Source organism: Triturus cristatus, chromosome 7, assembly GCF_964204655.1.
Source record: "Triturus cristatus chromosome 7, aTriCri1.1, whole genome shotgun sequence".
Taxonomy (NCBI): domain Eukaryota; kingdom Metazoa; phylum Chordata; class Amphibia; order Caudata; family Salamandridae; genus Triturus; species Triturus cristatus.
In genome coordinates this window covers 532,430,563-532,456,442 of record NC_140590.1, presented here as the reverse complement: position 1 = coordinate 532,456,442, position 25,880 = coordinate 532,430,563, and the positions used below count along the sequence as shown (strand labels likewise).

The window sequence follows — 25,880 nt, the reverse complement described above, 5'->3', positions numbered from 1 at the left end:
CTTGTTCTTGGTCTTTGCTGCGATGTAGGAGAAAGCTGTCCCTGCTGTTCAGTGGATGCGGGGGACCTCTGCCAGGGAGAGGTCGGCGGAGCGGAGGTTCCTCTTGGGTACGTGGAATGATAGTCTCTCGTTGAGGTATTTGGGTCCAATGTTGTTGAGGGCTTTGTAGGCGTGGGTGAGGAGCTTGAAGATGACCCTCTTCTCGACAGGGAGCCAGTGGAGGTCTCGAAGGTGTTGGGTCATGTGTTCGTGGCGTGGGGTCCCAGGTACGAGTCTGGCGGCAGCATTTTGGATGGTCTGGAGTCTGTGTAGGAGAGATCTGTTGAATCTGGCGTATAGGGCGTTGCCATAGTCCAGTCTGCTGGTTATGAGTGCATGGGTGACGGTCTTTCTGAAGTCGGGGGATCCATTTGAAGGTCTTGCGGGAGATGCGCAGGCAGTTGAAGCTAGTGGAAGCGATGGCGTTGACCTGGCGGTTCATGGTGAGGGAAGAGTCGAGGATGATGCTGAGGTTGCGTGCGTGGTCTGTAGGGGTTCTTTCTTAATTTTAGTTTGTTTTCTTTCATACCACAACTTCAATTCTCCTCATTTACATGTTTTCTTCCCTGAATTCCTTCTTTTTCAGTGCAAACAATTTTTCTTTTATTTTCCAGACTGTTTCTTTCATGTATTGTCTCATCCAGTCTTCCCTTTTTCTGTTCATACCATAACTTCTATTCTTTACTTGCTACCTCTTCTGTTCTTTCCACTTTCATACGTGCTTCATCTTCTATTTTGTACCCTTCGACCTTCCTCTCGTACTTGCTACATATTCTATTTCTTATTTTTTTAATTTCTGTTTATTTGCTTTCTTTTGACTTTAAAAAAATCTTATTTCTCTTTGCTCTCATACAATTAAATGTTACTTTTTGTGGTCTCCCCACTCTTCACTATTTTCTACTCTTTCTCTCGTGTATTCCTTTATTTGCTTTCGTAACTAGTTTTAAGACCTAATCCAAATCATTCTCCTCCCATAGTTTCTTTTTGTTACACTTTCTCTTCCTCCTCATCCTTTCTTCATTCTTGTGCCTACTCTTTATTTATCTCTTCTCTAATGCCTCCTCTCGTTCCTCTCTCTTTCCCTTTGTCTGTCTGCATACCGTTGATTTTCCCAGCTGCTTTAACTTCTCCCACTCATCCTCAGAGGTTTACTGAATTGTATGGGAACCAGGAGACACCCACGGGCCTTTATCAGAAAAGTAGGACTGGGGAAAGGGCATCTGCTGTAAGGTTATGACTCATCCTAACAAGCATTGGAAATGCATAGGTCTCGCATTTGCTTAAGTTAGAGCTATTGGCGTTGTAAATGGCGTTGTAACTGGCAATGTCTTTTATCCATGTGTTATGGAGTGTATGTGGTGTGTAGTGAAGTTCCCGGTTTTAGATTTAGTTGTAGAGTTGTGCAGTGTTTGAAATAATAGTTTTTTTTGGAGAGTATTTTATTGGTTCGTCTAACAAAAGTGTGTTACTGTCTCACTGCCCCAGATCGGCCTTAATACAGACACACAGATCCACTCAGCATACGCTGTCTATACAAAGCATGCATGGACCTCCCACAACCACACCACACACATTGTTTGACAAAGGGAGGACTAAAAACACACAGCCACTCAGTGTTTACACTCTACACAAAAACACGCACAAGCCCTTTCCACCCATAATAGAACACCTCACATGTTGAGCATTAAATAATGTGCAACACAATGGAGCTGGGGGAGAACGAGTAACCGAGAAGAGCACTTCACAGGAGGTCTAGAATAGCGCTTGCACTGACCTATGTAAAATAGTGAATTTGTTAATTGTGTCACTGAGTGGCATACTTCACTATTCTAACGTGGCACACCACACAATTTTGTCACAATATTTTCAACTGCGTTTTTTCATGAAGTTTACATAATCTGCTTTGTGCTCGCCTTCCCAGTCCCACCAAAACCATTCGAAGCCGAAAGAAGGTACCGAGAAGACTCCCCAGTGCAGAAATATCACTAATTTGGCCTCATCGTACCAGGCAGGCAACAGGCGCGCGTCCAAGGAATCCCAGTCGGGGGTGTACCGAGCCCAAAGTGCTGGGATGGCAAGCATGAAGAGCACATGAAAAAACAGAGACATCTTGAGAGCGACTGACAAGCAAGGCAACGGGCAGTGTAAGATACAACACAGCATTTCCGCCACACTTCAGAGCAAAATCCGCACTGGGCACTCGCCTGTCAGATATCTAACTCCGAGCAAGGAACACGGATGCTGCTAGGCAACATTTTACTTCCACCACACAGATCACTATGTACGCGCTTAGCGTCAGTCACGAGGCATTTCAGTAAAGGCTATTGCTTCTCCGCCGTAACCTAACAAACAACTCGGACATGACACAAATCAGCATCTCCACCAATGGCAAACCCTGGGCAATAGACGTAAAAAAAGGACTAACACTACGGGAATGGTTAACTGCATCCTAGAGTTCTGTGAACGTGCAATGACCTATCCAACATGGCTGCTCTTACAGCGCTCAGCTGAGTTTATGGCTCAAACACGTCTTCTAGTTTATTTCCACGGCAAATATGGCTGCGGTGTTGCAAGATCTACATAAGATGTCAGCGCTGAGCAGAGGTCAAAGCGTTATATCTGCCATATTATTGGGCCGAGGAGGTTTTTGCAAGGCTGTGGCACAGGGGATACGGCCGGTAAGTTCTCTTGCCGACCTTCGGTTTTGATTGCAAAGCGTTGTCGATGGAAGAGGCTCAAGTCTGCCATTAGAGTTGGTACCTTTACAGATTAAAAACCCGGCTATTTGTATACATTTTGCTATTCCAAAAGAGCCAGGGATAGGAGGGAACAGAGGGGGCCACACCCCCAACCCCGACGGGCTCTTACATTTCATGGCAGGGTCTGACACATGTCCGTGAGGCAGGGAGGGGTAAAAAAAAGTGCTAAGAATGTAACGCCCCCAGTAAAGCATCCAGTCCAGGTGGGCGGGGCTAAAAGCGGACAGAGCGGTAACAAGGAGGGATTAAAAAGCTTTCTTCGCAATAGAAAGGCACCGTTTAGCATAAGCTATGATGCAAGCCAATGGAAAGAAGGGCCGGGGCTTCAAGTCCCCTTCAAAAATCGTATTGATTACAAAAACTCCTCGCAGAGCGAGGAGCGTGCATGCGCGCTCCAGCGCTAGGTCTGCATGACCTTAAAAGCTCGCAAAGGCTGTGAGACCACAATAGAAAGCCCATGGATTCCAGAGCCCAGACCTTTATCCCACCAGGAAAGCCACCTCTAACTCTAATCCTCAATTCAACTGTGTCTTTAATGCGTTTATGATGTGTTATACTTTTGGTCTTAAGATTGTTTACTGTTGTTCACACGTGTTCTGCTTTCGCCCCGATTCTGTTCATGTGTAGGATTTCCCTGCCGGAATGAGCAGAGGAGCACACAGTGTAACACAAAAGATGTGTTCAGAGAATTTATTTTATTTTTGTGATTTCATATAGCGCTGACATGGCCTGGGGGCGTCAGAGCGCTTCACAATAAAGCAGAACATGTCAATAACAAATATAAATTATACATGCACTATAATGAGAATTATCCTACTTAAAATTGTTACATGAAAAAACACAATGACAATCACTGTAATTCAGATCCCCCTAAAGATACCGGGCAATTACGTGGTAAACTGGGCCTGCCTCACTAGAAATGTGGACATCCTGTCATCCTAAGTGACAGTGATGGAAAATCCATGCACATCAGTCAGGGGCCGCCAGGGGTAACAGCTGCGCCCTCTGCATTACAGGTGCTAGAGGGGCACTACAGACTGCTTTTACTGTACCACTGAATATGGCCACATGAGGATGCCACATTGAAACAAATGACTTCCAAAATGGACTCACTGCTCGAGGAAGGGGTGCCCAAACTGCATGTTGTTTTTCTCTGAGGCTGTGTAATAGTGTGTGTGTCTGTTTGGCCGGCTGTCTTGCAATGGCCTACCAGACATGCGCATTTTACACTTCTCTATCCTAGCTGTTTTAGACAGCTGGGTTAGAGAAAGCACAGGCCTCCAGTGCTCTTGAGAGCGCTGGGAGAGTCCGCTCGCCTCTCCCAGTGGTTACCAGCATGAGAGCAGCACCAGGATTGGTTAGGGGAGTTGTTGAGGCTCCCGCGCTGGAGGCAGAGATGAGGAGAAGAAAACTGGAACGACTAGGACGTTCATGTAGGAAGGTGAGTGCCTATTTCTTTGCTTTATTTAATAAGGATATGTTTAAGTATATATTTAATAAGTATAAGTTTATGTAATGCAGTTATTCACCCACCACCCATTTGTGTGCCCACCACTTTCTAGTGCTGCCAGCCGTCTCTGTGTGAGACCACTGCATTCTGTTACAACAACGTCTTGAAAGCCTAACCTTAGGAGAAGCTGCTTAAAAACATAATCTCCTTTTTTTAATATGGAAGATCGCAAACTGTATACAGTGCTTAATTTGAATAGGTGGTTTCCAAGCTCAGCATCAGTGCTTAATTGACAACACCAGTGCTTGTGACAGTCTGCCACAAGGTGGAGCTGTCTAGCTAATTTGGAGTTTACCACAGCAACAGTTAATTAATAATTTAATATACATTAAAAATTATTATTATCTGTCGCCCAAGCCATTCTTTTAGCTTTGGCCGCCTGAAATAGTCAGAATTATCACACAACATAGCAGAGACAATATGTATTGAATCTGCAGTGGCCTCCTGATGAGAGCCCTGGCACTTATTTTTTTTTACAAATTAAGCACTGGTGTTGCAGGATGTTGTCTCACAATCTACACCGCTACTTCTTACTGCAAAATTTTCATATTAAGACATATTATTATGCAGATGACACAATTTGTGTAAGTTACTGACCAGATCTATAGATTATGAAGCGAATATAGACATAATACTTACCAACACTCAAAACTGAATGCCTAAACATATTTGAAGCTCCATCCTTCAAAAACTGAGATTAGGCATTTCTAATTATGCTCTTCCTTCTCCGTTAACTGGAAACGTTGAAATAATAACTTTAAAGAAATAGGGGGCGTATTTACAAACTCCTAGCGCCACGGAGAATCATTTATTGTAACACATCGGTGCCGCTGTGTGTTGACCCATATTTACAAGGCCACACAAAGCCACTTTGATTGGCTTTACACGGCCTTAAAAAAAATATGGTCCTCTTTCATGTACTATTCTGCGTTAAAGGGGGTGTCATGGGTTTTGCTGTGGGTTTTCCACACAACACCCATGGCTTTTTGACACTGCCCCAGATTTACAAGGATTGGCAAATCTGAGGCAGCGCCAAAAACGAACGCCTTTCAAGGGGAGGAGTTAAAGTGGCGCAACGAGGAGAAATACTTTTATTTCTCCTTGTTTTTTGCTCTTTCTATGTGTGCTGCTGCTTTCTGCCGCACACATAGAAGGAGCAAAACACCATCAATATTTGATTTTGTGCAGGAAGGTGTCCCTTCCTGCGCAAACACAATCATCCCTGCAACGCAGGCACAAATGGTTCAAGGGTGTCTGCATTGGCTTACATCTGCTTTTTCTAGCACCGGGGCAGGGGAGAGCATAGGGGTGCACCATTTTCTGTAAATACTGCGCATCCCTGCATTTTTGAAAAGACGCAGCTCGGCGCAACAAAATTGCTTACGGCGCCGCACTGCGCCATTTCATTTTAAATCCAATTTAGTTAAGGGGGGAGCTGTGATTTAATCCAGGTTTTGCAGTTTCACTTTGTACAAAACAGCCACTAAATGGGTAACCATGTGTCTCTCCCCATTTACCTCAAATGTTAATTCCTAATTTTTACCTTTTTGTGCATGAAGGTAGAATGAGGATGGCAGGCTGAAGCCATATGAAAGCTCGGCTCTTTATGGGTTCCAATGGGACCTCAAGCTGAGCCTGAGCCAGGCTTTAGGGTAAAGGCTGGCTCGAGCTTTTATCGGCTCGCCCACCTCTAGCTACGCCTCTGACAGGGCCAGCTTTATTGCTGGTGGCAGCCGGCGTGATAATATTTGCTTTCGGCCCCGCCCTGCCCACAAAAGACCAACTTCTCCACAGATGGCCTAACTACCACCCTCCAAAGGTGCCCCTCATCTCTACATAGACCCTCTCTCATGTGTATAGATTTTATGTTATAGCCGTCCTCATCCAAAGTATGTAGAGCAAGGTGTTGAAGAATGTTACATCACACACATAATGTACAGAGGCAATGACTCATGTGTGTATGTCATTGTATAGGAAATGTTACTTTAGATAATGAGGGCTACAAGTTGTAGGAGCCACATGTCATCCATACTGGTAGACATTGTATAATAAGTGCCTGTTCTGGAGAAATACAAACTCAGGATTTTAAAACATAACATAGTGTTTGGGGTTGTTTTTCCTAATAAGTGTTTATTAATATCCAAAGGAGCACTATTTAGCAACCTTAGACTAATGAAAGACTGGGGGAAAAACACTGGAAGTAACAAAAAGAACTCTGTGACAGCAGCAGTAACCCAGTGAGCTATCAACAGAAAAACAATTATTCGAGCTGCCTGTTAAACCTTGTGGTTTGCAGAAGGGACATTACCCCTTTATGCTACTTTATAAGTGAAAACTGGGACTAGGCAAGACTCCGATCTCTCCAACACTTACATTAATCACCAGAGTCAAACTGACATTTTTGTTATCGCATAAAACTTGTTGGCACACAAGGAACACTGAAGTCTATGTTAGATATTTCAAAATGCAACCTCACCCAGAGCTTGCCCCCTGTTACGGTGACGCAAGCCCCTAGACAAAAATCGAATGCCGTGCCCTAGGCCGGGGCAGGAGGAGACCCACCACATGCCATAACTGCCCAGAACTGGCCCATAGTCATTCTGTATGTGACAATCAGCCAGCAGCACAGCATGACAATGGGTGGGACGACAGTCTGTGTTAAGCTTGGGGGTGGCACTAAAGCCTCTTTAGTTCTGAGGAGGAGTGAGAGCTGGCCCAGCAGGTAGTTCTGCAGAACTCTGAGGCTTCTCACAGGGGAGCAGCACAGCTCACTGCCATCCCCAGAATTACAGACAAAAGGCGGCCGTATGAGGGATCATCACGGACAATGGTCGTGATACCCAAATAACGGACGGTCCTTGAAATATACGGGCGAGAGGTCACTCAAAAGAAAATTCAATTCAAAGCTGCTTGTTTACTTCATAAAATCTACCAATGCACTATGCCTTCCTTTCTCTCCCAGAAACCAGAGAAGCATAATCCACCTGAAAAAATGGGGAGAATAGTTTTTTAACCCTACGCCTAAACTCTGGTCCTTTCTTGCACTTTCCCTGAGAGGAGAAGCCAATCTCCTGAAATTTAGAAAACAACTTAAAACGTGGCTGTGCATCCACTGTGCAGCATGGTTTATGTCTGAGGCTGGAATCAAAGGGACTGCGCGGAGTACGCTATATATGAGTGATGGTGTGCATTATAAACTAATAAATAAAACATAAATCCCATGATTACACCCCTGGCTTGGCACTTGCTACTTCTGGTCTCAGGGATCATGAAGGCAGCAGCAGCACCCTAAAGACAATGGGTCCAGAGAGCCCTTCCTGTGCTTTCCACTCCTAGCCCTTCAGCAGGTATTATGGCCTGTTACCCATGGACCCCCCCACCACCCTTGAACTCCTCACTTAGGATGTGCTCTCCTTAGCGTCGTGATATCCTTACGGATGAATGTTTGCGCTCTATAACTAAATAAATAAATGAGGCTGTTAAATAACTAAGGGTGGGGTAAGTGGTCAACCCTGTGATGTCATCAAGTCCTAATGGAAACATGATGTCACATCTGCTGCCCCAGCCATTTCGGTGAAAAAACATCCACAAGAGTCATGCCACCAAACTTGAACACACCATCACAGATATCAGAGTGAGCCTGTGAAAAGAGGAATGTTATATTCCTAAGTGTTCAAATCTTTTTCTTTTTTTCTGATTGGTTATGTCCTAAAGTGCACTCTCATGGTTCACTGTACTGGTGTTTGGGTAGCCTCCTTTTAGAGGGACTGCAGTCAAGGTATAACTTTAAATTTCTTGATTCTGGATGGTAAGGGCCACACGAAATTAGAGGAATCAGAGACTGGGGGAGGCAATGGTTCATGGAGACCTTTTGATAAAAAGTTATGCTGAGGCTACCCAGCCTTGTTTAGCCATACCTTAACATAAGCCCTTTGGTTAGAAATACATCTTCTTTCATTTCTCTTAATATGAAGGTGTTGGATGGGGACTCTGCTGGAGGAAAAAGAGAGCGAGCCCTGAAGGTTGGTGCAATTGTATTTCACTGGAAGAACATACTACTGTGAGGTCACACCCAGTAAGATCCCAAGATCTATGTCACATCTGCAAGGGAGTGGCTTGTTAGACTCTAAGGTGCTACATATGGTCCAAATTCTGTAAAACACATTAAGAATGTCCCTAGTAGCCCCAAGTTAGTTGGTCCTACCTCAGAAAGGCAGGGGGACAGCCCAGTCTATTACATATGCATTCAGTAGGTGGGCTACTTTACAGTATCCAAATTTCACTAAATTTGATGCCAACGCTTGGCGAGCTATTCCACCATGCCACACATCCTTCCTCCGTGTTCAGGTCACACTACCTGAACACAGTAATCTGGAATATACAGAGGGGAAGCACCAAATTGATGTAAGAGCGAAAGACCTGGAGGAGGTTTATTTACTTATTTATTATTAGCAGTTTTATATAGCATGAGCTCAACCGGAAGGTATCAAGAGCTTTACATGAGCAGTAGTTACATTACCCAGAATCACATTCATTTTTGTGTTTTTTGTTGCGGGAAGATTACATGATTTGCCCAGAAGAACAAGTTAGTTACCTTTGGTAACGTTCTTTGTGGTAGAGACTCTATCTAGCTACACATACCTCACCTTTTGAATATTCCACAGGCATCACACTGGATCCGGAAAATGTTTTCATAGTACCTCTGCATGACAGAAGGTGGCACCATGCAGCTCTGCAGTGATGCCGTTGTGCTCTGCAAATGATGTGCTGGGCATATAGGCACCACTCCTGTGCACAGTTGCTTTCGTGACAGTCAGTGCTCCCAGATGTGGAGCCCAAAAGCAAATTGGTAGACCAGTGTGCAGATTCCTAGACATGGGATCTTGTTAATAGGAGAATCCCATCACAGAACAGGGAGGGAGGGAGGGATGGGGAGCAATCTGCATCTAGATAGAGTCTCACCCGAAACAGCATTACCAAAGGTAAGTTTTTTGTTCTCCTGATAGAGACTTCTATCCATAGATGCCACACCTTTTGAATAGATACCAAAGCAGTACCTATGGGAGGGATGTCTGTGAATGGACTTGTTAGAACCGGGATTCCCTAGTTGGCTGAGGTAGGTACCTTAGGCCAAGTAGGGACTCTCGCTTCCACGTCAGGGAAAGGAAGGACACCTTCTCAGATAGCCCCTGCTCACCCCCTTGGTAGCTTGGCACGAGCAGCAGGCTTAGCTTCAAGGCTAATGTTAAAGTAATTGCAACCACGCTCTCAGTGACCCAATGGTGACACCACAAAAGGACTCCAAACGAGTTTCATACAAAAACAAGTATAAGTTAATATAAAAAGATATATGATGAGACCACACGATAAAACTCCAACGTATACGTATCTGTACTATTTCTCCTGACCGGTTATTAGCCCAGCCAGCCCTTGTAGGCTCTGGCGGTATTAATGAGCAATTGTAAATGATCCAATGCAGTCCTAATGCAATGCTATGCAGTTCGTAATGCAAGAATCAGGCACTTTGCAATGTAAAAATAATGCAGTTCGTTATGCAACAAGCAAGCAATTCGTAATGCCAAAATAATGCAATGCGTTATGCAACAATCAGGCAGTTCGTTATGCAAACTAATGCAATGCGAAATGCAACAATCCAGCAGTTCGTTATGCAGAAATAATGCAATGCAGAATGCAACAATCAGGTAGTTCGTTCTGCAAACTAATGCAATGCGTAATACAACAATCAGGCAGTTCGTTATGCAGAAATAATGCAATGCGTAATGCAACAATCAGGTAGTTTGTTCTGCTAACTTATGCAATGCGTAATGCAACAATGAGGTAGTTCGTAATTCAGAATTAATGCAATGCGTAATACACCCCAGCACCGATCACGTGCTTTAGACGGTCTCCCCACCCCTCGTACTGACTCGCAGTCAGTTTCTGCCAACATATGCCCCCAACACGGCTCTGGTGTAAACCATAGTGCAGCTCCACACTCTGTCCCCGGTACTGCCGCTCCTTGACACGTACAGGCCGCGATACGAGCTGGAACAGAGTCTCGCACTGCAAGAAGGGGAGAGGCCGAGAGAGTATCTCTCCGAGCCCGCACCCCACCCCATGTAGCAACACACGTTACCTGGGGGTGCGGCCTTGCTCTCCTCCCCGCCTCTCGTGACTTGGGCCTCCGATGCGACTTGGTTGCTTCCTTGCATATGGCGATAACAAAGATCTCAGGCTGCAACAGGGCACACGCACACAGCGTCGCTGAGACTCCCTTGAGCTTTGGGTGTGCACGTCACAGGGCAATCCTCATGAAGGTCTCAGGCTGCAAGAAGCACACGCACACAGCGTTGCTGAGACTCACTTGAGTTCCGGGTGCACATGATCACAGGGCAATCCTCACGAAGGTCTCAGGCTACACCAAGCACACGCACACAGCGTCGCTGAGACACACTTGAACTTCTGGTACCCACGATCACGGGGCAATTCTTACGAGGGTCTCAGGCTGCAAAAAGCACACGCACACAGCGTCGCTGAGACACACTTGTACTTCTGGTGCCCACGTTCACAGGGCAATTCCTACGAGTGTCTCTGGCTGCAAAAAGCACACGCCCACAGCGTCGCTGGGACACACTTGAACTTCTGGTGCCCACGATCACAGGGCAATTCCTACGAGGGTCTCAGGCTGCAAAAAGTACACACACACACACACACAGCATCGCTGAGACACACTTGAACTTCTGGTGTGCACGGTCCCAGGGCAATCCTCACGAAGGTCTCAGGCAGCAAAAAGTACACACACACAGTGTCGCTGAGACCTACTTGGACTCCAGGTGCCCACAATCACAGGGCACTTCTTACCAAGGTCTCAGGCTGCAAAAAGCACACACACACAGCGTCGCTGAGACACTTCTGGAAATTTTTGTGTTCCTGAGTTTCCATAACAGGGAGCCAGCTCTCCTCGGGCCCTTGGGGTTAAGTTACTTCAGGACACAGCACAGCAAAGTCCTTTCAAGCAGTGGGACACAGCACACAGCAAAGTCCCTTTAGCCTATCCTTGGTTAAAGCAGCAAACTGCAGGCCAGCCCAAGAACACACAGCAAGAGTCAGTCCTTTCCTTCAGTCTCTTCAGCTGTTTCTTCCTTGGCAGAGGTTCCTCTTGACCACGAAGTAGTTTCAGTCCTGTTCAGTTCCATTCCATTCCATTCCAACATTCAGGGGCTTCAGCTCTCATAGTTATACCCCTAAATTTCTTTGAAGTCTTTGTGTTCAGGGGGCACTGACCCCTGTCTAAACCAGTTCTGGGTGTCTCCCTGCCAGTGACACCTTCTTCTTTTGATAGTGGGGGTATGGATCCTTAATAACTCAGCAGGGGATGGAGCCATTGTTTTATGGCTGCAGCCCAGGCCTCTTCACCTCCAGGGGCTACTCCTCCCCCCTACACTCTGTATGCAGGTCAGCTTGTTGCTGTCTCACCTCCTTGCCTGGGTCAAGACATTCCCCAGATCCTATCACTTTCAGATCTAGACAGTCAATCCACAACCAGGCAGAGACACACAGAAAGGTTAGAGCACACACACCCATCCACTTCTAAAAGAGTGGCTTCTAAACACACAATTCAAAAACCACCTTCAGAAAAAAAAGTGTTATTGAATTGTGAGTTTAGGCATACTAAACTTCAGCTCTCCATCCTAAGCTTTTGGGAAGATAGGCTGGAAACATATTACACAGCCTTCCCCATTCTGTCCAATGGGCAAGATGGTCTTTCAACAGTGAAAAACGAAATGGAGAGTATTTCACTGTTAGGACATGGTACACACCTTAGTACATGTCCTACCTTTCACATATACTGCACCCTAACCAGGGGGGTACCCTGGACCTACCATAGGGGTGTTTGATGTGCATAGAAAGAGAAGGGTAAGGCCTGGCAAGTGGGTGCACTTGTAAGGACAACATGGCAGTTTAACAAACTGTGCGCAGGCACTGCAGTGGCAAGCCTGAGTTCTCTCTTTAAGGCTACTTGTGTGGGTGGCACAAATAGTGCTGCAGGCCCACTTGTAGCATTTGCATTACTAGCCCTGGCACACATAGTGCACTTTACTAGGGACTTTACTTGTAAGACAACCATACCAATCATGGACAACCAATTACCATTACCCTTTACACAGGGAGCCCTTGCACTTTGAAACTGATCAGCAGTGGCAACGTGCCCAAAGCATCTAAGTTGGCAACACCATGTCAGAAAAAAGGTCTAGGGGGAAAGCAAAAAGTTAAGGAACTTGAGCCACAAAGGGTCAAGTCCAACAGGACTCAAACCAGAAAGAACTGCAGGACCGAGCGGGCGAAGGGCCCCTCCCGGCAAACCTGCCTATCCAGAAAACAGTGTTTCGTGAACGTGTTGAGGGACGCCCACGTAATTGACTGGTCTATGTCTAGGACATGGCCTCTGTGTGCTACCACAATGATAGCATTTTTGGCTCTGGTAGAATGAGCCTGCAATCCTGCTGGAGGCTGCTATTTCACTATCTTAATGCAGATCAAAATCCAGAGAGAAATGGTACACTTCTGCACAGCTTTGCCTTTTTTTGGCTCCTGCGAACCCCACGCAGAGCTGATAGTCCACCCGGGGGTCTTTGGTACGATTCTTATAGAAGCTCAGAACTCTCTTGGGGTCCAAGAAGTAGTCTCTCCTTCTCTTTAGAGGGGTGACAAGCATGGAATGGTATCACATCCTTTGGCAGAAAGGATGCCCTAGTCCACAGAAGCAGCTTGTTGGGGAAGAAGATAGTATATGGTGGATGAACGCACAGAGCCTGAAGCTCATTCACACCCTGCTGAGGTGATGGCAACTAGGAACATGATTTTGATGACAACCGACATGAATACTCTTCTTCATTATGGGAGTTATCATCCCAAAGTGCAGAGGGCTAACATTCCCTTTGGGCAATTTCTGCAACTACGCAGGAACTGTTCGCCAATTGATGACTTTAACACACACTCTTATGTTCTCAAAAAGAAACTGAAAGATAGAGGATATCCCAAGAAATTGATTAACCATTCATACAAACGTGCGAGATATTATGATCGTGACTACATGCTGGATATCAACAAAGATAGGAAACAGACTGAAAATCATGCCAAATTATTTTTTTTCAGTCAATTTTCCGGCAATGAGCAACCAGATTAAAATATCGTGAACAGAAACTGGAAGATTTTGAATGATGGTTAGGATATCCAGTTACAAAAACCTCTCTATTCATTTAGACAAAAAAAAATATACGGAATTCCCTGGTTAACACGTATAGGAATCTGATAGGTAGTGCCCAGAGCCAATTGAGAACACTAAAGCCATAGGGAACTACAAATGTGGCAATTGCTCCATTTTTTGACCATTGTATCATCAACAAAAACTGTGAGTTTAATGGTACTGTCATAAGAACTAATACTCTTAACAACTGTCGTAGTAAGAATGTTGTATATCTCCTCATATGCCAATGCGGACTTGGGTATGTGGGCAAAACTGGTCGTGAGCTTAGATTAAGACTTCTCGAGCATAAATCCGCACTGAGAACAAAGAAAGAGACCGCTACGCTCACAGACAATTATGCCCATGCTAATCATGATTGTAGTGAGTTCAAATGGTTCATCTTGGAGAAAATCAAAGTGAACATTCGAGGTGGTGATTTATACAAAAAAATTAAACACAGAGAAATGGTACATTTGCAAACTTGGAACAGTGCAGAAAGGGCTAAACTCCGGGGAAAACTGGATGGCATTGATTGTGTGAATATTGCAGTGCATCAGAATCATTAACTGCTGTCTATCAGTTGTCCAGACACCCTCTGACCGATGTACAATATGCATGAAAGAAGACAGGTTATTTCTAGAGTAGTGCCAGGAATAATCATTTGGAACCCAGAGTGGTTAATATCTGTTTTCAGACGAATTAGTGGCACTGTGATTTGGGTGCTACATTTGGTGACAATATCAGCATATGTGTTTTGGGATTTAAGACACGGTAAAAATCAGCCCGCAGGTTTGTTGCCCATGTAAGAATGGCATAAGAATGTCATAAATGTTTTTTTTTTTTTAAATCTTTTGTTGAAACTAAAGCTCTTTTCATGTTCACAGTTGAAGGTGCAAAACTCAAATTTATGTGAAGGGTTTTAGGGTACCTCGAGTAAGTGCACTAGGTGGGAGCTTTAGCCCCTCGAGTAGTGTAGGTTCAACTTTTAACTTCTTCAAGATGGCGGTACCACTTCTAGTAATGCGGGATGCCCTACATACAGGAGGAAGGTTTACCAGTATTTGTTCATTTTATATTTATTGGGTACCCAGTAGTAAGTGCCCAAATGTTAGTCTAGGCTGAGTCATCCAACGTGCATGGCTACAACCATGACTTTGTTTATTACGGTGGTACCTTTAGACGTGTGGGTCGCCTCGTAAAAATGAGGCAACATTTTCAGTAAGGTCGGGAACATAAATACAGATGCCGCTGCCAATAGTTTTGAACAAATAGACCTGTTAGTGTCCGATGGTGTGAGCTAGGCAAGCATTGTTTCTAACCATTCTAAGATGGGCGAACTATGTTTGCGATCTGGTTCGCGCTAGACAAATATTCTCTTTGGGGCGTGGTCGGTTTAACGGTTGACCCGCCTCTTGATTCACCAATGTAGGCAGTAACGGTTTTGCATGAAATTACAGAAGCCGCTGACTAAGAACATATATTTTTTGTAAAGGACACTTGTAAGTGCAAGTTTAGATGGAGTTCCCTGAACCGAGTAGAGAGTATTTTTTGACCATTCCAAGATGGCCAAACTACTTTCGCAGTCTTCTTCGCGTTAGATATATTTTTCGGTTTAATGGTGGACCCGCCTCTTGATTCAACAATGTAGGCAGAAAAGGTTTTGCATGAAAATACAGAAGCCGCTGATTATAATATATAGTTTTTTGTAAAGGACACTTGTAAGTGCAAGCTTAGATAAAGTTCCCTGAACCGAGCAGATAGTACTTTTGACCATTCCAAGATGGCCGAACTACTTTGCGGTTGTCTTCAAGTTGGATATATTTTCTCCTTGGAGGTGTGGTCGCATTATTGGTTAGCCCTCCTCTTGATCTAGATTCAACAAGGTAGGCTGTATAAAAAGCCAGGTTACACGCAGGCTCAGTGTTTATTGAGAAACAACAGCGGACGGATGCGGAGTGGTGCTGCCATACTAAAGGATTTAAGGTATTTATTGAGGCACCTACAGACCAATAGATTATTGTTGCCCAGAGTAGAGATGATAGCTGTTCTAAAAGAACTTATACCTTAACAACATGGGCTATTGTTATAATTGTCGACTAACTTTGAGATCAGGAGCAAGGCGGTTGGCACTGCCCATGCACTTTGCCGTGGTGGTGGGAATGGCGATAAGGAGAAGCACTCCAATTTGACATCTTGTGTTGTTTGTGCTTACCAGAGAACTTGGAGTGCAATGAAGACCGGCCTCTAGAGTAGGCCCACTCCAACGACTCAGGGAGCGGTACCGAGATCGAGCCTTAGACTTCAAGCGGAACTTAGAGCGGTCCCGATACTGTGTCTTCTTGAGCTTGATGATATAAAGTTTTGCCTCACATTCACTGATGGCCTTCAGGTTCCCATGATGCGCAGTCTCTGTAGGTCTTGGAGGTGTTGATCAACCCAAGACACCACAGGCAAACCTAGTGGGGATCTGTCACAGATATATGCTTCCAACAGCCTTTACAGGGTTTAGAACCTGTTGTCTTTGGAGGTGACATGCTTTGTACACTGAAAACATGTTGAGTGAAGAAAATGAGAGACGAGAAGAATAAGTTACTTACCTTCAGTAACGCCTTATCTGGTAGAGACTATATCTAGCCACAGGTTCCTTACCTTTGAATTTCCCCAGGCATCATACTGGATTCGCAAGATTTTTCATGAGCAGTATCCCTGTGCACCGGTAGTTGGCATTGGTCAGCTCCGTGCAGCGGCGTAGTTCGCGACAGAAGTTACATTCGCGTCACCTATATAGGTGCCAACTCGGCGGCTGATGTCAGTTACTTTTCACGACTTTCGACGGCAGAAGCGCAGAACTATGAAGTGCAGTGGCACTGGTGTGCCCAAATTAGGGCCCTAAAAGGGATTAGCCCTGACCCTAGAGATCTGTCCGCAGAGCAGGGAGGATGGGTGGGATGGAAAGGAATCTGTGACTAGATATAGTCTCTACCAGATAAGCTGTTAACTAAGGTAACCTGTTAATCTGATAGAGATTTCTAGCCGCAGATTCCTTACCTCTCAATAGATACACAAGCAAATTTAAACTAGGAAGTCATGTAGGACAGAACAGGTGAAATGCCAGTCCCTGTGGACCTCACTGACCAGGCAGTAATGCTTGGTAAACGTGTGATGGGAAGCCCTATATTCTGCCTGGCAGATGTCCAGGACTGGGACACCACGTGCTAATGCAGTACTCGCAGCTTTAGCTCTACTGGAATGAGCCCATAAACCTTCAGGCGGCTGCTTCTTTGCCAGTGATCTTGATGCAGAGATGCAGAGGATGACCCATCGAGAGATGGTCCATTTCTGCACCACCCCGACCTTTCTTTGCACCAACATATCCCACGAAGAGTAGGTCGTCCAACCAGAACTCTTGTATGCGGCCATGGCAGAACGGCAAAGCTCTTGTTGGGTCCAGACAGTGGAGTCCCTCCTCTTCCTTAAAGGGATTCTTAGGAGTGTAGAAGGTCGGCAAGGTGACAGATTGGCCCACATGAAAAGAGACCCGAGCACCAGTTTGTCCGGATAAAAAGAGAAGAAATGAGGGTTGGATGATAAACCAATAACAAAAAATATTTCCCTTTTGTGCTCCTATGTGAATTGTCTATATTTGTTAATAACCCAGTAAGAATGCACTAAATTGAATATTCCATATACATTCTCTGTCATGAACACCAATTATGACTGTCTCCTTTTTGTAATAACATTTTTGTATGTTTATTTCACTTATTCAAAATAAATGTAAAAATGTCCACAATATCCATATCAATCAACATTCAATTGAAGATTTTAAAAAAAGGGATACGTATATCATCTTAATCCACATCAAACAAAGTCTGTATATTTACCCAAACATAGACTGTGGTTATTTAAAATATTTCTTACGCAGACCCTCCTTTCTTTGTAGACACTTCTTATATATCCCACATTATAAACATACAAGCCAAATAAAAACAATAAAAATAAATGTAATCAATCCCTATACATCAAAATTCTATTAGAAGTTAAAGAGGCTAGACAGTGGAACCCTATAGGCCTCAGCACCTAACTTGCTATCCCTAGCCTGTATAAGTGCAACCTGGAACTACCCAGAGAGATGTGTGCACACTGAAAACACCCACTGTCACAATGTCATCCAGTCCAGGAATAAAACAATTCGAACAAACAGCACAGGTGCACCACAGATAAACTTAGACAAAGAATTTTATAAAATCCATGTCCGCAAGTATTCTTCAAAATTCTTCTTTTATTTCATTGCAGTTTTAAAACATGATTAAAATTCTATTACATCAAGTCCTTTTGCATATAAATTCTGTCGACGCGGCTTTGCGGTGGTTCCTGGAGTTAATCCCCCGCCTTCCTTGGGATAAACTTACATATATAAAACTTCACTCAAAAAACAATTGTTACTTGATCGTTCATCCTTGCGCACTTCACTCCAAGAATATATTACTATGGTCTGAATATAGTCACCTCTGATAAAATTGTGTGTCTATTTGTCAGAGGGAAGAAGTATTCTATTCTCTAGCCCTTTTCATTTCTAGGTTATACTCTTCTACACCACACCCCTCTTTCTGCAGCGCTATCACACCCCTTCTTAGTGTAATAGAAGACCTCCAAAATTGTGAGGGAACCACGTAGGCCATATGTTTCTATGTTATTGGATTTCTGGTCATTTGTAATCCAGTATATACTTGGCGGTCATATTACCGTCCTTCAGTTTTTGTGAATGCTTTGTTCCTTGGAGTGAAGGCCATTTATACTATGGGATATATAAGAAGTGTCTACAAAGAAAGGAGGCCTGTGTAGGAATTATTTTAAATAACTGCAGTCTATGTTTGGGTAAATATACAAACTTTGTTTGATATGTATTAAGATGATATATTTATCCACATGTTTTTAAATCTTTAATAGAATGTTGATTGATATGCATATTGTGGATTTTTTTTAAATTTATTTTGAATAATAAACACACAAAAACCTTTTAGTAAAAAGGAGACAGTCATAATTGGTGTTCATGGATAGAGAGTGCATATGGAAAACTCAATTTAGTGCATTCTGACTGGGAGCACAAAAGGGAAATCTTTTTTGTTTTTGGTTTATTCTACCCTGTTCCTTTTGGCCCAATAGGGGGGCTCTTTTGAATGTAGGACTTGGAAGAAAAAGCCTGCAGCTCATTCACCCTCCGGGCTGATGTAATCAACACAAGAAAGGCTGTTTTGATATTGAGCAGCCTGAGGTGACAATTGTGTAGAGGCTCGAAAGGAGTGCACAACAAGAAAGTGAGAACCAAGTTTAGGTCCAACTGAAGCATAACGAAAGGGGAAGGGGGAAACAAATGTACAGGACCCTTCAAAAACCTATTTACAATAGGGGACTTGAAAAGGGAGGGTTGGTCTGGCATCCGCAAGAAGGCAGAGGGAGCAGAAAGATAACCCTTGAGAGTGCCTAGTGTAGAGCCCTGCTGGGCAAGGGAAAGAATGAATAACAGCACATCAGAAAGAGGGACAGAAAAGGGATAAATGTGTTTGGATGAACACCATACCACAATATGCTTTCAACGGCAGGCATATACCATCTTGGTGGAGGGATGCCTGGCTGCAAGACTAACGTTACAGACTTCAGGAAGAAGGTCGAAAGCTGTCAACTGCTACCGCTTAATCTTCACACAAGAAGGCGGAGAGTGGACAGGTTCAGATGGAGGACCCTCCCCTGCTGCTGCGACAAAAGTACCTCACAAAGGGGCAGCCTGTTTGTAGGATCGATGTCCATGATCAGAAGCTCTGGATACCAGACTCTCCATGCTCAGTCTGGAGCCACAAGGATGGCTTGGGCCTGGTTGTTCCTTATCTTCTTGAGAGCTCTGGGCAGGGGTGGTATGGGCAAAAAGGTGTATTGGAGGCCTCAGCTCCACTCGAGACAAAAAGCGTCTCCGGGTGAGAGCTGCCTTGGAAATTCCCGTGCGCAAAACTGTTGACATTGCGCGTTCTCAGTGGAAGAAAACAGATCTAACTAAGGCTCCAAGTGGAGATGCCATTCGTGATCCGCTAGCCAATGAAAGCTGAGTTCTTCTGCCCTGGCGTTCTGGGAACCTGCCAGGTGTTGAACCATCAGGGAAATGCCCTGCTGTTGCATCCATGTCCAGAGATGCAGAGCCTCTTGACACAGGTTCCACGATCCCAACCTGCTCTGTTCGTTGCAGTACCACATAGCGGTGGTGTTGTCCGTGAACACCTGCACTAGCCTTCCCTTGATGGAGGGCAGAAAGGATTTCAATGCCAGTCAGAGTGCACGGAGCTCCAGTATATTGATGTTGAGTCCTGATTCCACCAGAGACCAGAGTCCTCTTATCTCCACCTCTCCCAAGTGTCTGGCCCATCCCAGGAGTGACACATCTCTCACTACTGTGAGATCTGGCTGGGGACGGGAGAGGGGTCTGCCTCTAAATCAATTGCGGTTTGTCAGCCACCTCTGCAGGTCCTTTGCAGATACTCCCGAGATCTGGACCATGTCGGAGAGATTCCCCTGATTCTTTGCCCACTGGAACTTCAGGTCTCACTACAGAATAAGCATATGCTATCTGGCATGTGTCACCAGCAGGATGCAGGAGGCCATGAGGCCCAGTAGCCTGAGTCAGTCTCACTGAAACCCAGGCTAAAGGCTGAAAGGTTGGTATCATAGCCTGAATGTTCTGGGCTCGCTGCTGTTGAGGATAAGCCCAAAAGTGCAGTGTGTCCAAAACAGCTCTGATGAAAGGGAGCATCTGAGAGGGAGTCAGGTGTGACTTCAGCATGATGATAGTGAACCCCAGCGAATTCAGGCGGTTCGCCGTAGACTGGAGGTAGGAGATGACAGTCTGGGGTAAGCCCACCTTCAGCAGTCGGTTGTTGAGATAGGGGAAGATCGTACCCATAACCTGTGGAGATGAGCTGTGACAACCGCCATCACCTTGGTGAACACCTGAGGGGCACTGGTAAGGCCAAAACGGAGCACGGTGAACTGAAAATGCTCGTAGCCTACAGTAAACCGCAGGTAGCACTTATGGGAAGGCAGGAGGGGGATGTGAAAATAGGCGTCCTGCGGGTCCAGCGCTACTATTCAGTCTCCTGGGTCCAGAGCAGACAAGACCGGAGACAATTTGCAGATCATAAACTTCTCCTTTTTGAGGAAGTAGTTGAGGATCGGATATCTAGGATAGGATGAAGACCCTTGTCCTTTTTAGGGACCATAAAGTAGCAGGAATAGCAACCATAGACTTCTTCTGGCAATGCAACTATCTCTATAGCTGCCTTGGTCAAGAGAACCATGACTTCTTCACGGAGCAGGGACAAGTGATCCTCCATCAGTCGGTCGTAAGATGGTGGCATGGAGGGAAGAGTCATCTTGAAGGGGAGGGAGTAACTCCTTCAGACGATCTACAAAACCCACCTGTCCAATGCTGTGGACTGCCAATGGTGGAGATGATGGCGGATCCTGACACCAACTGGATGCCCATGATCTAAAAGTGCAATATTAGGAAGGTTTAGAGGCTGCAGCTGCCGGGTGGTGGTGGCTAGACCAAACCGTTGGCTACCCATCTCGCGAGGCCGCTAGGAACTGCGCCATCATCCATACAAAGGTTGGAAGCTTGCATAGCTCGGTGGCTGAGATAGGGTTGGCATGGTTGAAAACTTCTTCCGTGGCCACAAAAGGAGCGAAAGGCAGATTGGAGATGACCTGGGGCAGCCGAGATGCCCGAGGACTTGGTCATATCCAGCAAGTTCTTAAAGAATTCCAGCGCAGTGTCTGCCTTGTCTCCAAAGAGACGGGTACCATCAAAGGGCATGTCCATGAGAGAAGCTGGGACATCCCCCTAAAAGCCAGATGTTCTCAGCCAGGCGTGGTGTCTGAAGGCCACTGTCGACTAAACCACTCTGCCCGGCTAGTCGGTTGTGTCCAAACCACAGCATATAGTGAACTTTGCTGCGTCTATCCCGTCTGTAACTGCTTGGGAGAGAATGGCCAGGGCCTCCCCAGGGACCTGCGGCAGCACTTGCGCAACCGTTTGTCACAGTGTGTGGGAGTAGTGGCCCAATAAGCATGAGATGTTCACTGACCACAATGCAAGGCTGGTGGAAGAAAACTTTTTCTTTCCAAAGCTGTCCAGCCTCTCGGATTACCTCCTCTGGGGGAGCGGGAAGGAATGTGTCATTGGACGTGGAGGTTTGAACCACCAATCTCTCTGGGGTAGGGTGTTGGGTGAGTAAATTTGGGTCTCCGGTAGCAGGGCAGTGGCGGCGGCCAATCGTCCTATTCACAGGAGCCCCTGCGCTGGGTTTGGACCAGGTCCCCAGAAGGACGTCGATGAGGGCTTTGTTACACGGGATTAGGGGTTCAGAGGAGTAGACTCCCGGTTGCAGCACCGCTGTCAAGATGTTGGTCTTGGCTGCCACCAAGGGCAACTGAAGATCGAGGACCTCAGCCGCACCACCATTGCATATGTAGCCCCTACCTCCTTAGTCACAGTAGGGGGTGAAAGAATGCCATTATCTGGAGACATATTCAGTCTGCCGGCATCACCCAATTCCTCACTCCAGTCCATATCCTGATCATAAGACTGGTATTCTAAAGGGTCCAGTGACCCCTCCCATTCCTCCCCGAAGCCTAGCCCCTGAGAAGAGGGCTCAAAGTCTGACCTAGGACACGGGGTCCTGTTGGAGCCGGAATCGGTGTCAGTCAATGCAGCTCTGGCTCCATGTCGGATTCGGGGATCACAACGGGGTTGTCAGCGCTGGGAGCATCGGTATTGGGCCAGCACCTGGGAAGGTCGTAATGGCACGAACAGTGCTTGTGCAGATCCATGGAGGCCCATTGGAGCAGAGGCCGGAGCCGCTAGCTCAGATCCAGATGGGGCCACCTCAGACCCCATGGGGCCCGAAAGCATGCCGGAGGGGTCGGGTCACTCAAATATGAAACGCATGGTTTTATAAAACTCTATCATTTGAACGGGGTTGCTTCAGCTTCTGAAAACTGGGGAGACACGGAGTTGGCCCAGGCGCAGGTGCAGAGGAACCAGGCCTTCGAACACCTGCATCGCGTTGGACGTCGGACGAGAAGAAGTCGAAGCGCTTCGACTTCTTGTGTCTTTTGTGCCTCTTACCGATTTCAAATGGGACAAAGAGGTCTTTGGATTCAAGGAACTGTCTTCGGACCTTCCTTTCGGCTGGAACTGTGACTTCCATGGAGGCACATGTTGGGCGGCCACCAGCTTCAGGGACAGCTCCATCAGAGCCATCGGCACCATGGCTTGGCAATCGGAGCACGATTTGGAATTGTGGTTGCATCCAGACACCACAAACTAACAAGGCGCGGATTGGTCATCGACATGGCGCGGTGACAGGCACCACAGGGTTTGAAACCTGTTTTCCTTGATGACATCTTTGGCACATCAGGAGAAAACACCTCAAAAGAAGTTGATAAAATGTCACAAATATTCTGTCAAAAACAGAGGAGTAGCTCTTGTCTCGGATCAGCACTGGCTGGTGTAGAAAGAAAAGAACTGACATCAGCACGCTGAGGTGGTGCCTATATATGTGACACAACAAAGCTACAGTCGTTCTGTAGGGTGTAAGACCGATTTCTTTACAGTATTATATTATTTTCAATGGTACCAATAGGAACACATGCGAAAACCACTTCATGTACACTGAGTTCAATGAGAATATTTATTTAAACCAGGTTTCTCAGGCTGACAACAAAAAACAGTGACAAGTAGTGCAGTGAAATAAGTGCTCAGTGACTGTTGTGAGGTGGGTGCAATATATACAAGTTCAGATAAAATATTGCAAATATTCACAATAGAGATTACAATTTGATTACAAGGTGGGGTCAGTACAAGTATAATCAATGTCTCAGGTAGTGCGCTAGAATGCATCATATTCAGAACCAAGAGACTCGATATTACTGAGCCAACAAGTTAGTAACACCGACGTTTCGACCCTGACGTCAGGTTATTTCATGGGTGTCATGGCGGGTCTTCCTCAAGGCTATAGAGTGGGTGTAGACAGCCAAAAACTGAGGTCTGACTTTGTCAAATGCACTCTTCTTCTCGAATCCGAAGAGTTTCTGATGTGAATCAGAAGCCAGTGTAATCCTTAATTGATTTATGATTGAAGACTGGGAACTAAATTAGCCCTTTTCTTTATTTCAAAGGCATACAATTTCTAATGGCACATCGTCCGTGAAGACAGTCTTGAGCCTGTACTGACCCCCCCTTGTAATCAAATTGTAATCTCTATTGTGAATATTTGTACATATTTTATCTGAACTTGTATATATTGCATCCACCTCACAACAGTCACTGAGCACTTATTTCACTGCACTACTTGTCACTGTTTTTTGTTGACAGCCTGAGAAACCTAGTTTAAATAAATATTCTGATTGAACTCAGTATACATGAAGTGGTTTTCGCATGTGTTCCTATTGGGTACTATTGAAAATAATATAATACTGTGAAGAAATCGGTCTTACACCCTACAGAACCACTGTAGCTTTGTTGTTTGATACGCAGGTTCTGAGGGACACAGGGTTTCCCCATTGATTTTGTAAAATATATATGTGACACGGCATCACTTCCGGCGTGGACGACACTACGTGGAGCTGTCCGATGCCACCTACCGGAGTGCAGGGGTACTGCTCACGAAAAATCTTCTGGTTCCAGTCTGATGCCTGTGAAATTTAAAGGTAGGGAATCTGCTGCTAGAAGTCTCTATCGGATGCTCCAAATCTACATTTGGAGGCGTGGAATGAAAGGAACTGACGTCAGTGTGTGGAGTGGTGGTGGCTATATAGGGCCCGCATGTAATTTTCAGAGCAGAGCACTGTGCCACCTATTGGCAGGCAGAGGTACTAGCAATACTTTTCCAGATCCATTCTGAGGCTTGGTGAGTGTTTAAAAGGTGAGGAATCTGCTGATAGAAGTCTCTATCAGAGTCATAGTATGTTGAACTGACGCCAAGGCTCAAACCTGTTTCCCCAGCTCCAAAGTCAGCAGCTCTGGCCATTACACCACATCCTCTCTCAAATGAGTGGTAAATCAGGAGAGCAGACAAAGTTGTGCCTGGATCCACTGCCAGTCAAGTTTTGTCCTTTAGATGGGAAGAGTGATCAATGGTAACCAGAACCCTTATTAGGATACTGAGCCAGGAACAATTCCACAAGTCCAAGTTTATGAACGTAAAGTGAGATAAGCACAGCCTTACAGACATGTTCTACACTCTTTATAACTCCCCCATAGGACCGCGGTCTTATTAAAAGGATTAACACAACATTAGAGAATATGATAGGAGCCTTAGAGAACCAACAGAAGAGGAAGTGGGATTATCATCTATATTCCATATTTACTTTTCACCCACAGGGATGTATATCAGAAGAGAGTGGGGCTCAGCACCTTGGAGGTCCCCTTTGAACAGCCCACTTGAGATGCCCTAACATTGGTTGAGGAGTGTTGAGAAGAAATGTCTATGTTTCCCAACAATGTTTTGGTTGGCTATGTGCTGGGAGAATGAAAGAAAATAATCTCTAGTCTTAACTAGGCAATAAGCACTCTCCCAGCCAGCCTAGATACGAAGATAACCATCACATATTACCATGAAGGTTGGAACTTATGGACTGTAGAGCTAGTAAAGCCTAGAGCTTTGGAAGGTATGTGTAACTTTTACTGATCATAAAAACATTAGTGAAGTCTACTTTTTTGCTGACATAAAAACCCTTCAGAAACATCGCTGGGTTGAAGTCACCCGATTGTTTTGCAGCTGCGACCTTGCACCTTCTTCACCTGCGCTGTGAAGCTGATAAAAACGGCTCAGCACACCATGACAACAAGCACACCATGACAACGAGGTAGCACAAAAAACTGGTGTTTATTCCTCAATCTACTTCCTGTATATTCTCTTTCTCTCTGGGATATGGAGGGTGTTGACAGTGTACAAGCAAAAGTCACAGGATGTTGGAGAAGAAGGGTAATACCAGGTGAAAGTTACAAGGATGCTGGATCTTGACTTCAGCAAGATGGCTCCCTGAGCTAAACACTGCTGACAAATAGGTGTGTTTTGCAAGGCAACTTAGCCTATCTTAATTCAGAAGGCAACAACACGAGTATCATTAATCTGGGTGATAGTAACATCTGTTCTGCTGGTAGAGCTTTATCTTGTCAAAACATTGGAACAGACTATCTCTACTCCTCCAAGCTCACACGTACATTAACGTATTTAATAATTGCCTTGGAACCTTTTTCGATAACTAAATTGTAATT

General features: G+C 45.3%; 1 protein-coding gene and 1 long non-coding RNA gene across 3 annotated transcripts in view; one reads left to right on the top strand and one right to left on the bottom strand.

Annotated features, from left to right (window-relative positions):
* The window catches only part of LOC146810031 (uncharacterized), a 98,505-nt gene that overhangs the window by 59,799 nt on the left and 12,826 nt on the right, over nucleotides 1-25,880 (bottom strand). The window lies entirely within an intron of this gene.
* The window catches only part of LOC146810030 (uncharacterized), a 79,577-nt gene continuing 56,228 nt past the window's right edge, over nucleotides 2,532-25,880 (top strand). For both annotated transcript variants that reach the window (XR_014966540.1, XR_014966539.1), the window contains exon 1: nucleotides 2,532-2,717. This is a non-coding gene — a long non-coding RNA (uncharacterized LOC146810030). The remainder of the gene's footprint in view (nucleotides 2,718-25,880) is intronic.